Below are 17,175 nucleotides of genomic sequence, written 5' to 3' on the forward strand. Positions count from 1 at the left end.
TGAGGGAGGATCTGATTGAAACGTATAAAATCCTAAAGGGATTGGACAGGCTAGATGCAGAAAGATTGTTCCCGATGTTGGGGAAGTCCAGAACAAGGGGTCACAGTTTGAGGATAAAGGGGAAGCCTTTTAGGACCGAGATTAGGAGAAACTTCTTCACACAGAGAGTGGTGAATCTGTGGAATTCTCTGCCACAGGAAACAGTTGAGGCCAGTTCATTGGCTATATTTAAGAGGGAGTTAGATATGGCCCTTGTGGCTACGGGGATCAGGGGGTATGGAGGGAAGGCTGGGGCGGGGTTCTGAGTTGGATGATCAGCCATGATCATAATAAATGGCGGTGCAGGCTCGAAGGGCCGAATGGCCTACTCCTGCACCTATTTTCTATGTTTCTATGTTACAATAGTCATAGGACATTTCAATATCCAGGTAGAATGGGAAAATTAGGTTGGTGCCGGATCTCAAGAGAGAATTTATAGAATGCCTACAAGATGGCTTTTTTAGAGCAACTTGTGGTTGAGCCTACTGGAGGAAAGGCAATTCTGTTTTAGGTATTGGTAGGTGAGACTAGAAATAGGGGACATTGCCTCAAGATTTGGGAGAGAAGATTTAGGACGGAGATGAGGAGAAACTGTTTTTCCCAGAGAGTGGTGAATCTGTGGAATTCTCTGCCCAGGGAAGCAGTTGAGGCTTCTTCACTAAATATACTTAAGAAACAGTTAGAAAAGTTTTTACATAGTAAGGGAATTAAGGGTTATGGGGAAAACGCAGGTAGATGGAGCTGAGTTTACGGACAGATCAGCTATGATCTTATTGAATGGCAGGGCAGGCTCGATGGGCTGGATGGCCTACTCCTGCTCCTATTTCTTATGTTCTTAGGTTCTTATGTAATGAAACAGATATGATTAAAGAGCTGAAGTAAAGGAACCTTTAGAAGAGTGATCATAATATAATAGAATTCACCCTGCAGTTAGAGAGAGAGAAGCCAAAATCAGATGTATCTGACTAACAATGGAGTAGAGGGAGTTATAGAGGCATGAGAGAGGACCTGGCCAAAGATGATTGGAAGGGTTCACTAGCATGTTATGTTTTGAAAACATAAACTAACTGAAAGAAAAACATGGAGCTGGAAATTACATATCTACACTTAGTGTAATTTTACTTTTGGCAAGGCACGTACTTATGATGTGTTGGTGTAATAATGTATGACATTCACATACTTTTACATATAACCTGTAATGAATTGTGTAAACAACAAAGAGAGTTTAATTAAATAATATATTTACCATATTACTCTAATATTACTGAAATATTAAATACATAACACCCCCCCCCGCTTAAATATAAACTCCAACTCAATACAGGATGCATCTCACCTATATACACAGTATACTATATAATTCAACTACTATACAGACATCTGAAGAATAGTAAGCTTTAAATTGTCCCATTCAGGTCTGAAGATTTAATTGCTGTGATGATTTCTTGTTCTTGTGGGATAATATCTTCGCTGACAAGGGGGTTCACTTTGCGTGGCAGCTGAGACATATGGTCCTGAAGCAATCTCACTTTTTAGGGCTTTGTCCATGGTGGTTGTAGGAGTTGACTCTGGTTCTGTAGGATGTGATTCTGACAGCTCTGGACACATTTCTTCTCTGACAATGGACTCTGCTCTCTCCAACTAACCAATGTGTCAACTCCAGATGACATCGGATGCAATCTCCACTGTGTAGGAGAGTGGTCCAGCTCTGTCCTTAATCTTTCCAAGTACCCACTTTTGACCACCTCTACAGTCCATCACCAGGACTGCTTCTCCAGGAGTGAAGCATCGAACCTCCCTGTTTGAGGAGCTCTCAAATTGTCTTAGCTGTTTGTCCTGTATATTCCTTCCGAAACTGGGTTTGAGCAGATCCAAGCAAGGGACGACCCAGGAACAGTGTAGCTGATGAGGTGTAGATTAAGGAGTGTGCAGCTGTGTGATGTGCAAGGAGGAAATTGGGCTTCTTATTCAGCATTTGTGTAGAGTTTTCTGCTGACATTGTTGACAGTGCATTCTTTAGACTCTGGACAAACCTTTCCTCCAAGGCATTTGTTGCTGGGTGATACAGTGCAGGTGTAATATATCTTATTCCATTCATTTTCAGGAATGACTTGAACTGTTCCACATTGTCACTAAGTATTCTGGAACACCAGTCCTTGAAAAGAGGCTTCTCAACACATCAACAGTGTGCAAGGCAGTAGTGGGGGCTATTGGAAACACGTCTGGCCACTTTGTAGCTGCATCCACTACTACCAAGAAATTTGGTCTGGCAGCATCCACATGAATCTTCTCTCAGGGCAATGCAGACTATTCCCAGAGATGTAGAGGTGCTGTTCTTGGCACCCTCTGCACGTGTTGGCATCCTGAACATTGCATGGCAAGCTGCCCTATCTGCTGCTCCATTCCAGGCCACCAGACAAAGCTTCGAGCCAGCAATTTCATTTTGGCCGTGCCCAGATGACAGGCATGTAGCTCCAACACTTGTATCTATACTATAAGGCAACACACCACAGGTAAAATTCACTGGACAATGTGGATCAAAATGTGTGAGTACAGTGTTTAACATTATCATTTTTTTTACACTTTGGAAAGCCACCTCACACTGCCTTGTCCATTGCCATTTCTTCCTGATCTGCAGTAATGTGTTCAATGGGTGGAGGACAGTAGATGGATTTGGCAAGAACCTGATATAGTAATCGACAAATCCAAAAAAGGGACCACAACTCCTACACATCCTTTGGCCTTGGGGCATCTACCACTGCTTGAATGTTCTTCGCACATTTGTGTAATTTGTGCATCAATGGTGTGACTACTGTAAGTAATACTTGATTTGAAGAATTTGCACTTGCTGCATTCATGCTCTGAGCCCATAATCTTCTAATCTTTATAGCACTGTCTTGAGTTTTTGGAGATGTTCCTTGTTATCCTCACTGGTAACAATGATGTCATCCAGGTAACACTGAGTTCCTGGGCAGCCTTGCACCACCTGGTCCATATTTTAGATTATGAGGACACTCAGTCCTCGTTTATTGTCATTTAGAAATGCATGCATTAAAAAATGATACAGTGTTCCTCCAGAATGATATCACAAGAAACACAAGACAAACCAAGACTAAAACTGACAAAACCACATAATTATATCATATAGTTACAACAGTGCAAAGCAATTACCGTAATTTGCTAAAGAGCAGACCATTGGCACGGTAAAAAAAAAAGTCACCAAGTTCTGATAGCCCCATCATCTCACGCGGACGGTAGAAGGGAGAAACTCTCCCTGCCATGAATCTCCAGCACCGCAAACTTGCCGATGCCGCACCATTGGAAGCACCCGACTGCAGTGGACCCTGAGTCCGTCTGAAAACTTCGAGTCTCCGACCAGCCCTCCAACACTGAGCACCATCCTCTGCCAAGCGCTTCGACTCCGCCCCGGCCGCCGAGCGACAAGCAAAGCCGAGGATTCGGGGCCTTCCCCTCTGGAGATTCTGGACCACACAGTAGCAGCAGCAGCGAAGCAGGCATTTCAGAAGTTTCACCAGATGTTCCTCCGTGCTCTCACGTCTGTCTCCATCAAATCAGGATTGTGCACGGCACCCTACTTGACAGATTACAGACATCACCACCGGAGTGGCCGCTGCGAGCTGCGTCACGCCGCCATCTTCTCCTCCCGCCGACAGTGCAGGTACAGATGCCACTTCAAGAATAAGTCAGTGAAAGCAATAACACACTTTGTGAGTGTTTAGAATGAGAAACACTTTGGACTCTTCTTCCAACTCCATCTTGCCTCAAGAATAGTTTGTAAAGATATCCTCTATCCTGGGCAGAGGATATTGAACTACTTTCAGTTTTGGGCAGATGATGACTTTAAAGTCACCACAGATCCTGACAGACCAATTCTTCTTGACTACTGGGACCATAAGACCATAAAACCATAAGATTTAAGAGCAGAATTAGGCCATTTGGCCCATCGAGTCTGCTCCACCATTTCATCATGGCTAATCCAGTTATTCTCGCAGCCCCAATTTCCTCCTTCTCCCCATAACCTTTCGAGCCCTGACCAGTCAACAATCTATCAACCTCTGCTTTAAATACATATAAAGACTTGGCTTCCACAGCTGCCTGTGGCAAAGAATTTCACAGATTCCCCACCCTCTGGCTAGAGAAATTCCTCCTCATCTTCGTTCTAAAAGGACAGCTCTCTATTCTGAATGCACCTTTGAAACCTTTGAAACTCATTAGCATTTGTGACTCCAGAACATAAACTAATTGAAAGAAAAACAAGGAGCTGGGAATAACGTGTCCACTCTTAGTTTAGTTTTACTTTTAGCATGCCCTTATGACATGGTGGTGCAGTGACACACATATATGATGTGGTGGCATGGTGACGTATGCCATTCACATACTTTTACATATAACCTTTAATGAATGATGTAAACAACAAAGAATGCTTAATCAAACAATATGTTTACAATATTACTCAAATGTTACTGAAATATTAAATACACAACATAGCAGTAGCACGGATCACTGCAGAACAGCAATGACTGGAGTTTCTGGAAGCAGTTCTGAAGTTCAGGAGGATGGATACGTCCCAAAAACGAAGAACTATTCTGAAGGGAGTATTTATTTACTTAGTTTTATTTTATTTTATTTAGAGACACAGTATGGAACAGTCCCTTCCAGCACATAGAACTGTGCCACCATCAACCCACTGATTTAAGCTTAGCCTAATTGTGGAACAATAGACAATAGTCAATTAACCTACTAACCAGTATGCTTTTGGTTTATGAGAGAAAATCAGAGCACCTGGAAGGAAACCATTTATACCACAGGGAAAAAGTACAACCTCCTCGCAGAGGATGCCAGGATTGAACTCCAAACTCCAACACCCTGAACTGTAATAGCATCACGCTAACAGCAACACTACCATGGTACTCATAGTATGATGACTGATGCAACCGTGGCTGACAAGGCAAGTCAAAGACAATGTAAAAGCAAAAGGGAGGTTATAAATTTAGTGGAAAGGTAGAGGATTGGGAAGTTTTTAAAAACCAATAGAAGGCAAATAGAAGAGCCATAAGGAGAGAGAAGATGAAAGATAAGCTAGCCAATAATATAAAAGAGGATACGAGACTTTTTTTCAGATATTTAAAGAGTAAAAGAAAGGTGATGTACTCTAACTCCTCATCTTTTTCCTGGTCCTTCTGAAGGGTCTCGGCCTGAAATGTCCACTGTACTCCTTTCCATAGATGCTGCCTGGCCTGCTGAGTTCCTCTAGCATTCTGTGTGTTTCCAGCATCTGCAGATTTTCTCTTGCTTGTGAAAAGAAAGGTCATAGTGGATATCAGACAGCTGGAAAATGACACTGGAGAGGTAGTAATGGGGCACAAAGAAATGGCGGATGAACTTACTAAGTATTTTGCATCAGTCCTGACTGTGGAAGACTCTAGCAGTATTCTTGAAATTCAAGAATGTCAGGAACAGAAGTGATGGCAATTGCCTTCTCAATTTCCATAATAATACAAAAGAAATGCAGAAAGAAATTTCTCATTGACAGTTTTATCAACCATGTTTTCCACACTGAATACTTTGCTAAACATTTAACTGACCTTAGATATAGCAAACATTAAGAATGTTCCCCCTTATGAAAACCAGGCTGACTTTGGCCTATTTTAACATGTGCTCCCAAGTACCCCAAAACCTCATCCTTAAATAATGGACTCCAACATTTTCCCAACCACTGAGGTCAGGTTAACTGGCTACAATTTCCTTTCTTCTGCTTCCCTTACTTCTTGAAGAGTGGAGTGACTTTGCAAATTTCTGCTCCTCTAGAGCCATTGCAGAATCCAGTGATTCTCGAAAGGTCATTACTAATGCCTCCACAATCTCTTCAGCTATCTCCTTCAGAACCCGGGGATGTAGTCCACTGGTCCAGTAGACTTATCTACCTTAAGACCTTTCAGCTTCCCAAGCACCTTCTCTTTAGTACTAGCGACTACGCTCACTTTTGCCTCCTGACACTATTGTATTTCTGGCATACTGCTGAAGTTTTCCACAATTAAGAGTGATGCAAAATACTTACTTTCAAATAGTCTGATATCCACTCTTGCCTGTCTTTTAGCCTTCATAAATCTAAAAGTTCTTTTAGCATCCCCTGTTATATTATTGGCTAGAACATTGTGGAAGAATGGTTTTTGATTCCAGTAGGTATTTGCCAATCTGACTGTATATATTATTGCTTCATGTACAGTAGCATTCTAAAAATCTAATGCAACTTATAGCAGGATATAACTTTATTGCAATGAGTAAGAAAATTATCAAAACATATTAATTCCCTTCAGTATTTGTTTCTGTGTGTTGCTTTGCAAAATGTACTGCAGTTGCTCAGGTCGAAATACCCAACGAGCACCTCCAAATCTTGTAACCTCAACCTACAGGAAGGAAAAGGACAGCAGGCACATGGAAACATCACCATTTCCTGGTTCCCCAACTTGAAAGTATGTTGCTGTTTCTTCATCTTCACAGAGTCGAAGTCCTGGAACTCCCAACCCAAAACCAATGTAGGAGTACCTTCATGGATGACTGCATTAATTTAAGAAGGTGATGTACCTCCAGTTTTTCATGAATAATTAGGCATGGACTATAAATACTCACTTTGACTGTGATGGCCACATCTCAAAACATGATACATTTTAAACAAAAAGTTTTCAAGAAATTATTTGAAATGAAATCCTCCTCCTTAAAGCCAATCCCTCTGATCAAACATCTGGCCACCTGTGATAATGTCTTTCTTTGTCTTCGCGTCGACTTCTGTCTAAATTTATTGATTTTATTTTTCAACTCTCTTACTGTAAAAGGTTTGTGCCAAAAGTAAAGATAGGTTTTGGAAAACTGTACATGACAAGGTTGATTCATCACCAGTTTCATTTAATTGCATTTACTGTCATGGCTGGTTTACTTTTCCTCTCAGCACCACTCTCCTGCCTCCTCCCTATAACCTTTGATGCCTTATTAATCAGGAGCCTATCAACCTCCGTTTTAAATACACCCAATGAATTGGCCTCCACAACTGCCTGTGGCAATGAATTCCACAGATTCATTACTACTGGTTAAAGAAATTCTTCCTCCTCTCTGTTCTAAAAGGGATATCCTTCTGTTCTGAGCCCGTGCTGTCTGGTCAAGATTCTCTCACTATAGGAAACACTCTATTTAGGCTTTGCAGTATTCTATTGATTTCAATGAAAACCCACACACCCCCATTCTTCCAAACTCTAGCGAGTACAGGCCAGAGCCATCAAACACTCACCATACATTAACCAATTCATTTCCTTTGATTCATTTTCTTGTGAATTCTGATTATATACTATGCCTGTCCTTGCAAATATGACTTTCATATTGATATGACACTTTCAAACACTTATCAATATTAATGTACTGGAAGATGTTCACATAACTATGGCAAAGAAAGACTCGAATCAGTGGGTTCTCCAAAACCTTTCCTAATGATAAATGAGGAATATTTTGCCAAAAAGAAAACAGAATATGGTTAATAGTTCTAATTAGCTGTGAATTTCCTTCCTCTCAACAGATTCTAGGGCATCAGTTAGTCATACTAGATAGCAGTCTTGATGGAAATAGAGTATTTACACTGGTGGTTATCATGGCACTTAATATGACTGTAAAGATAGCAATGTGTTCTTGAATATTTTCTGTTGATTTACCTGTTGAGTTTCCTCTAATTCTTATGAAAGAAGCGTGCTTAGACTCCTTGGTCAATTTTTCTGAATGATTGTAACCTGAAAATTAAATTATCTTTACATTCACCCTGGCTCCAGCACACATAGCAGAAAAGCATGTTGGGATTGATGAAAGCTCTTGGCCTGAAATGCTGACTGTTTATTTCCCTTTACAGATACTGGTTGACTTTGCTGAATTTCTCCTTTTTCTCTCTTTCTCCCTTCTGTCATATACATCTAATTCTCTTTGCACCTCACCCAGGTAGATTGCTTGTAAATAACAAGCCTTAATCACACTCTTTAAGTTGGATTTCAGAGTTAATGGATGGGACAGAGTTATAGAAATGGTCTGTTAAAATCCTTCAAAAGAATCCAATTAATTGGATAGGTAGAGACAGCATAAAAGATCATAAAGTATGCATGTTTTCATAGTATCAACGCATCATAGCATTATACAGAATAGAAAAAAGCCCAAGATGAAGAGCCTTGGCCCGAAACGTCGACTCCTTTCCATTGACGCTGCCTGACCTGCTGAGTTCCTCCAGCATTTTGTGTGTGTTGCTTTGGATTTCCAGCATCTGCAGATTTTCTTTTGTTTATAGAAACACGCTCTTCCACTCAGCTTGTCTTGGCTGACCAAGTTGCCTACCTGAGTTAATGCCATAGGCTCTTATTTGACCCATCCCCTTCTATGTCAGTTCCAATCGTAGATGGAGATGAGTTTGAAAGTGTTTTTATTTAATTCTTTCCTGTCAGGATGGCAGCTTCTTCTAAAACGAGGCCTCTAAGAACCTTTGACTGTTTGTTACAATGACTGTTAAATTAAAACAGCTTCTACAGTGCAAGTTAGTGTTTACCAGGGAATGGTTTGAGTGGATTAATGATGTAAATTTTAAGATACACACACCCATATAAAAACTGATTGGAAAAGAATTTGTTGAAGATCAATAAATTATTTGATGGAATGACCCACAGGCACATGGTTTTTTTAAGATGCAGTGTGTAGTGAGACGGTGAGAAAGGACAGGCAGACGATAGGGCAAAATTGCAATTAGTGGGTCGAAGTGTAACATGGAGGCAAAATTGAAAAGGGTGATGAATACAGGACTGAAGCTGCTATATTTCAATGCATGCAGTATACAGAATAAGGTGGGGAGGCTCTGTTAGTAAAAAGGTGAAATCAAATCCTTAGAAAGAGGTGAAATAGGATCGGAAGATGTAGAATCCTTGTGCCTACAGTTAAGAAACTGCAAGGTTAAAAAGACCCTTATAGGAGTTACATACAGTACAGGCCTATGAATAGTAGTCAGGATATGGGATACAAATTACAAAAAGGCATGTAAAAAGGGCAATGTTACGATAGAGATGAGGGATTTCAATATGCAGGCAGATTGGGAAAATCAGGTCGGTGCTGGATCCCAAGAGGAGGAATTTGTACAATGCCTATGAAATGTTTTTTTGGAGCAGTTTGTGGTTGAGCCCACTAAAGGGAAGGCAATTCTGGATTGGATTTTGTGTAATGAACCAGATTCGATTAGGGAGCTTAAAGCAAAGGAACCCTTAAGAGGCCGTTATCATAATTTGATAGAATTCATGCTGCAATTTGAGACGGAGAAGCTAAAATCAGATTTATCCGAATTACAGTGGAGTAAAGGGTTTTACAGAGGTATGAGAGAGGATATGAACAGCAATGGCTGGAGTTTCTGGGAACAATTTGGAAGGCATAAGATCGATACATCCCAAAGATGAAGAAGTATTCTGAAGGGAGGCCAAGTCAATCATGTTTGACAAGGAAAGTCAAAGACAGCATAAAAGCAAAAGAGAGAGCATATAATATAGCAAAAATTAGTGGGAAGTTAGTGGATTGGGAAGCTTTTAAAAACCAACCAAAGGCAACGAAAAAGGCACAAGGAGAGAAAAGATGGACTACAAAGGTAAGCTAGCCAATAAGAGGATACCTAAAGTTTTTTCAGATATATAAACAGTAAAAGAGAGATGAGAGTGGATATCAGGCTGCAGGAAGACAATGCTAGAAAGATGTATTAATGGGGGACAAAGAAATAGCAGATGAATGTAATAGTATTTTGCATCAGTCTTCACTGACACTGGCAGTACGCTAGCAATTTGAGAGTGTCAGGGGCAGGCATGAGTGTAGTTGTTATTACTAAGGAGAAGGTGCTTGGGAAGCTGAAATGTTTGAAAGTAGAGATATCATCTGGATCAGATGGACTAGACCCTAAGGTTCTGAAAGAGGTAGCTGAAGAGACAGTGGAGGCATTGGTAATGATCTTTCAAGAACCACTAAATCCTGGAATAGTTCTGGAGGACTGAAAAATTGCAAATGTCACTCCACACTTTAAGAAGGGAGGGAGGCAGAAGAAAGGAAATGATAGGCCTGTTGGCCTGACTTCAGTGGTTGGGAAGATGTTGGATTTCATTCTTAAGGATAAGGTTTCAGGGTACTTGGGGGCACATGATAAAATAGGCCAAACTCAGCATGGTTTCCTTAAGGGGACATCGTGTCTGAAAAAAATTGTTGGAGTTCTTTGAGGAAATAACAGGTAGGAGAGCCAAGGGAAAGTCAGTGAATGTTGCTTACTTGGATTTTCAGAAGCCCTTTGACAAGGTGTCACACATCAGGATGCTTAACAAGATAAGGGCCCATGATATCACAGGAAAAATTCTAACATGCTTAGAAAAGGAATGACTGTGCAGGCGCGTGGACGTCAGCGAGTTAGACCGGCAGGGAGAGTATAAAAGGCAATCATTTTTTCTTTGGCAGTTTGATCGAGGAGCGACTGCAGAGGCACGTGGGCTTCAGCGAGTTAGACCGGCAGGAAGAGTTTAAAAAGAAGACAGCTTTATAGAGCGGGCGTCAGAGGAGCAGATAACGGAGTAGAGGTAGACAGAGTAGGGAGGCTTCGGTGATAAAGGGTCGAGGCGAGGTATGTCACTTGTGTAGAATAGAAACAGGAAGTATGTCTGTGAGGCAGGTGTTCTGTACTGGGTGTCAGATGTGGGAAGTCCGGGAGACTCCCAGCCTCCCAGATGGCCACATCTGCGCCAGGTGCGTTGAGCTGCAGCTCCTTAGGGATCTGGTCTGGTTAGGGAAAGTGAGGAGGTGACAGAGAGGAGCTATAGGTAACTAGTCACACTGGACTCTCGAGAGACAGATTAGCGGGTAACAGTCAGGAGAGGGAAGAGTCAGATACTGGAGAGTACCCCAGTGGCTGTCCCCCTTAACAATAAGTACTCCTGTTTGAGTACTGTTGGGGAGGGGACGGCCTATCTGGGGGGAGCATCAGTGGCCACGCCTCTGGCACAGAGTCTGGCCCTGTGGCTCAGAAGGGTAGGGAAAGAAAGAAGGCAGCAGTCATAGGGGACTCTATAGTTAGGGGTTCAGGCAGGCATTTCTGTGGTCGCAGGAAAGAAACATAGATGGTTGTTTGCCACCCAGATGCCAGGATCCGGGATGTTTCTGATCCACGATATCCTGAAGTGGGAAAGTGAACAGTCAGAGGTCATGGTACATATTGGTACCAATGACATAGGTAGGAAACAGGAGGAGGTCCTGAAAACAGACTACAGGGAGTTAGGAAGGAAGTTGAGAATCAGGACCTCAAAGGTAGTAATCTCAGGATTATTGCCTGTGCCACGTGACAGTATAGGAATAGAATGAGGTGGAGGATAAATGCGTGGCTGAGGGACTGGAGCAGGGGGCAGGGATTAAGATTTCTGGATCATTGGGACCTCCTTTGGGGCAGGTGTGACCTGTACAAAAAGGACAGGTTGCATTTGAATCCGAGGGGGACCAATATCCTGGCAGGGACGTTTGCTAAGGCTACTAGGGAGAGTTTAAACTAGAATTGCTGGGGGGTGGTAACCAAACTGAAGAGACGGAGGAAGGGGCTGTTGGATCATAAATAGAGAAAGTTTGGAGACAGTGCGAGAGGGAGAATAGGCAGGTGATAGAGGAGGGATGTGCTGAGATGTTTCTATTTTAATGCAAGAAGCAACACAAACAAAGCAGATGAGCTTAGAGGGTGGATCAATTCTTGGAGCTATAATGTTGTGGCTATTACAGAGATCTGGATGGCTCAGGGGCAGGAATGGTGACTATGAGTGCCAGGCTTTAGATGTTTCAGAAAGGACAGGGAAGGAGGCAAAAGAGGTGGAGGCATGGCACTGCTGATGAGAGATAGTGTTATGGCTGCAGAAAAGGAGGAAATCATGGAAGGATTGTCTACTGGCAATTGGTGATTATAGGGATGACTTACTGTGGATTGAAAAGCTTGAGCATATACTGTAGACATTAAGAAAGAGGATGTGCTGGAGCTTTTGGAAAGCATCAAGTTGGATAAATCTCTGGGACCAGATGAGATGTACCCCAGGCTACTGTGGGAGGCGAGAGAGGAGATTGCTGAGCCTCTAGCAATGATCTTTGCTTCATCAATGGGAATGGGAGAGGTTCTGGAGGTTTGGAGGGTTGCAGATGTTGTTCCCTTATTCAAGAAAGGGAGTAGAGGTAGCCCAGGAAATTATAGACCAGTGAGTCTTACTTCGGTGGTTGGTAAGTTGATGGAAAAAATCCTGAGAGGCAAGATTTATGAACATTTGGAGAGGCATAATATGACTAGGAATACTCAGCATGGCTTTGTAAAAGGCAGGTCGTGCCTTACGAGTCTGATTGAATTTTTTGAGGATATGACGAAATGCATTGATGAAGGTAGAGCAGAAGATGTAGTGTATATGGATTTCAGCAAGGCGTTTGATAAGGTACCCCATGCAAGGCTTATTGAGAAATTAAGGAGGCATGGGATCCAAGAGGACCTTGCTTTGTGGATCCAGAGTTGGCTTGCTCACAGAAGGCAAAGAGTGATTGTAGATGGGTCATATTCTGCATGGAAGTCGGTGACCAGTGGTCTGCCTCAGGGATCTGTTTTAGGACCCCTTCTCTTTGTGATTTTTATAAATGACCTGGATGAGGAAGTGGAGGGATGGGTTAGTAAATTTGCTGATGACACAAAGGTTGGGGGTGTTGTGGATATTGTGGAGAGCTATCAGAGGTTACAGTGGGACATCAGTAGGATGCAAAACTGGGCTGAGAAGTAGCAGATGGAGTTCAATCCAGATAAGTATGAGGTGGTTCTTTTTGGTAGGTCAAATATGATGGCAGAATATAGTATTAACAGTAAGACTCTTGGCAGTGTGGAGGATCAGAGGGATCTTGGGATTCGAGTCCATAGGACACTCAAAGCTGCTGCACAGGTTGACTCTGTGGTTAAGAAGGCATACGTTACAATGGCCTTCATCAACCGTGGGAGTGAGTTCTAAAGCCGAGAGGTAACGTTGCAGCTATATAGGACCCTGGTCAGACCCCACTTGAAGTACTGTGTTCAGTTCTGGTCACCTCACTACAGGAAGGATGAGGCAACTATAAAAAGGGTGCAGAGGGGAGTTACAAGGATGTTGCCTGGATTGGGGAGCATGCCATATGGGAATAGGTTGAGTGAACTCGGCCTTTTCTCCTTGGAGCTGCAGAGAATGAGAGGCGACCTGATAGAGGTATATAAGATGATGAGAGGCGTAGATTGTGTGGATAGTCAGAGGTTTTTTCCCAGGTCTGAAATGGCTAACACGAGAAGGTACGGTTTTAAGGTGCTCGGAAGCAGGTACAGAGGAGATGTCAGGAGTAAGTTTTTTACGCAGAGAGTGGTGAGTGCGTAGAATGGGCTGCTGGCAACAGTGATGGAGGCGGATACGAAAGGGTCTTTTAAGAGACTCCTGGATAGGTATATGGAGCTTAGAAAAATAGGTGGCTATGGGTAACCCTGAGTAATTTCTAAAGTAAGTACATATTCAGCACAGCATTGTGGGCTGAAGGGCCTGTATTGTGCTGTAGGTTTCCTATGTTTCTATGTTTCTAAGATTGGCTGACAGGCAGGAGGCAAAGAGGGGCCTTTTCTGTTTGGCTGCTGGTGACTAGTGGTGTTCAACTGTGGGCGGGGTTGAGCTCACTTCTTTTCACATCTTTGTTAATGATTTGGATGATGGAATGATGGCTTTGTAGCCAACTTTACGGATCATAGGAAGATAAGTGGAGGGGCAGGTGATGTTAAGGAAGCAGGAAGATGACAGAAAGTCTTAGGCAGATTGGGAGAATGGGCAAAAAATTGGCGGATGGAATATAATGTAGGGAAGTATATGGTCATGCACTTAGGTTGAAGGAATAAAGATGTAGATGGGGAGAACATTCAGAAATCAGAAGTGCAAAGGGACTGCGGAGTCCTTGTGCAGGATTCCCTAATGGTTAACTTGCAGGTTGAGTCGATGGTAAGGAAGATAAATGCAAATTTTTCAGAGGACTGGAATTTAAGAGCAAGAATGTAATGCTGAGTCTTTAGAAGGCAATGGCCAGACCACATGCGGAGTATTGTGGGCAGTCTTGGGCCCCTTATCTCAGAAAAAAAATGTGCTCACTTTGGAGAGGATCCAGAGGAATGATTCAAGCAGCATTTGATGATTCTAGGACAGTACTTGCTGGTGTTTAGAAGAATGGGGGGTGGAATCTCATTGAAACTTATCAAATATTGAAAAGTCTAGATAGAGAAGATATGGGGATGAAGTTTCCTTTAATGGATTAGCCTAGGACCAGAGGGCACAGCCTCAGAAAATAGGGACATCCATTTGGAACAGAGGTGAGGGGAAATTTCTTTAGCTAGAGGGTGGTGAATCTGTGGAATTCATTGCCACATTGAGTATACTTAAACTGGAGGTTGATAAGTACTTGATTAGTCAGGGAGTCAAAGAGTCAAAATCAGCCATGATGGAATGTCCAAGCAGACTCGAAAAGTCTGGTAAAGATAAAGAAAAATGGAGAGCTGTGTGAGATGGAAAAGTTAGATTGATCTTAGAGTAGGTTAAAGGAACAGCACAACTTAGTGGGCCAAAGGGTCTGTACTGTACTTATGTGCTTAATTTCCACTTCCATGCTTTTTGTTTCCAAGCTTAGCTACTGCTATATTTTAATTCCAGTTAAAGTATTTTAATAATTATTTTATTATACTTTTCCATCTGGGAGCATGCCAAACAATGCATTATAAATGAGACAGGGTAAAACCACAATTTGATTAACTTCTCTTTGAGGAAGTTAATGAAATTGTGGTTGGTAGATGAGTCATTTATTCATTTTTCGAGTAAGGTCTATCATTCCGTTCAACCTTACAACCTGCACATTAGATGATAATTTTGTGAGCCCTGCAAACAAGTAAATGAAACTGCCAAGTAAAATAATAACACTACCATCAAGATTTCCAGTGCAGATTGAAGTGTGCTTTTCACTGGCTCCTGATGCAAGGTGAAGACATCAACGATCCCTTCGCCACCACAGATGCTGGTTGGCCTGCTGAGTTCTTTCAGCAGTTTGCTTTTTGTTCCAGGTTTCAGCATCTGAAGCCTCTTGTGTTTCTATGTTCATTTTAATCCACTTGTAAGTGCCTGTCTACCACTTGTTAGACTGCAAAACTAAAATAAATTTCTTTTCAGTTTACTCCAGTACTGAACTCATGAACACCACTTCACTACTTTTTATTTCCATTTTTTGATAGATAGATAGATAGATATACTTTATTGATCCCGAGGGAAACTGGGTTTCGTTACAGCTGCACCAACCAAGAATAGAGCATAAATATAGCAATACAAAAACCACAAACAATCAAACAACAATATGCAAACTATGCCAGATGGAAATAAGTCCAGGACCAGCCTATTGGCTCAGGATGTCTGACCCTCCACGGGAGGAGCTGCAAAGTTCGATGGCCACAGGCAGGCACAACCTCCCGTGACGCCCAGTGTTGTATCTCAGTGGAATATGGCCAGAGTCCAACAGCAAAATGTTCAATATCCGGTCTACAAACATGTTCCTCGATCGTAATATGACCAGGATTGCACCATCCGTTGTTAACCAGAACAGCAAGCCCCCAACTCCTTTACGCTTACCGCTCTCAGTGCACTTCCGGTCAGCCCGAACGGTCTGGAAGCCCTTTATGGAAAAGTTTTGGTCGGGTATGTCCTCGTGCAGCCCCGTTTCAGTAAAACACATAAGATTGCTCTCCCGAAATGTTCTCTGACTCCTGGCTAGCGCCGTCAACTCGTCCATTTTATTACCCACCAAACTCCTCTTCTCCATAAGCCTCTGTTGTCTCGACCCGGTCCTCTTTCCTTGCCTTTGTGATCCCCCTCTGCATCCTCTGTGTGTTTTCCTCCAGATTTCAGCCAGGGTGTCCGCCACTCTGTTCGCTAAACCGGCCGGCATAAGCACAATCAGCTGGTCCCTGGAATAAACAACGCGACCATACTGCTGCCCCGCTAATGAGACGTGTCCGAATCTAACTATTTCCTGTGCTAAAAACCCAAATAAAACTCTCTCCACCAGCATGTTAGAGAGGGTGCAGCTTTGACGTGTTTGCACTACTTATTAAAGTATTTAATATACATACTCATACTGTAATTCAGTTTTGTTTATTATTATGTATTGCATTACTTTTTATTTCCATTTTTGCACTACTTATTTAAAAATTTAATATACACATTCATACTTTAATTCACCGTTTTATTTATTACCATGTATTGCATTGTACTGCTGCCACAAAGTTAAACCTGATTCTGGTTCTAAAGAAGGGTCTCAGCCTGAAATGTTGGCTGTTTATTTCCCTCCATGGATGTTGCCTGAGCTGCTGAGTTTCTCCAACATCTTGTGTATGTTACTTTGAAATAGATCATAGTTAGCAAGTTTTTTTTAGGTTTTCAGATCTGATTGCCAGTCTAATTCATTATTGCAAAATGATCTGCTTATCTGTAAGCAGTCTTGGTTGTCTGCAAACCATTGCCCTTCTCAATTCTCCATTCAGAAGGCTTAATGGGATTAACTCCAGACCGCTTTGAAATAATCAAGATCCATCCAAGATAGATCATGGCATGATGTGCTAATGGAAATCAGGTGGTGGCAGATGAGCCGCCTGGTTTACATCTCTGCTGATTTTTATTTTATTTATATCATTAAATGATTATATTATTGTTAGTATGTATGCATCCACTGTCTGCATGTGGAATATTCCTTTCTTTGAAAGTCCTTGTCCCATCCATGAGGAAACACTAGAGCAGCTGAAGTATCAGTTACACTTAAAATATAAAATGTATTTTCAATAGTATGCCTGTCTTTTTTAGCTGTCAATGCTTAGCGTCATGTTGTACTTGTGGTGGTAAAGGTCTTTCTTAAATATTTGTCCAAATATTCATAATATTATGGAACTCTGGTTCTGTAAGGTTGCTATAGCTGGGGGGGGGATAGTGGGGATAAGCTCCCACTACTTATTAAATGCTTCCAATAGTGTACGTCTCAAAT

Source organism: Mobula hypostoma, chromosome 11 (genome assembly GCF_963921235.1).
Source record: "Mobula hypostoma chromosome 11, sMobHyp1.1, whole genome shotgun sequence".
Lineage (NCBI taxonomy): Eukaryota > Metazoa > Chordata > Chondrichthyes > Myliobatiformes > Myliobatidae > Mobula > Mobula hypostoma.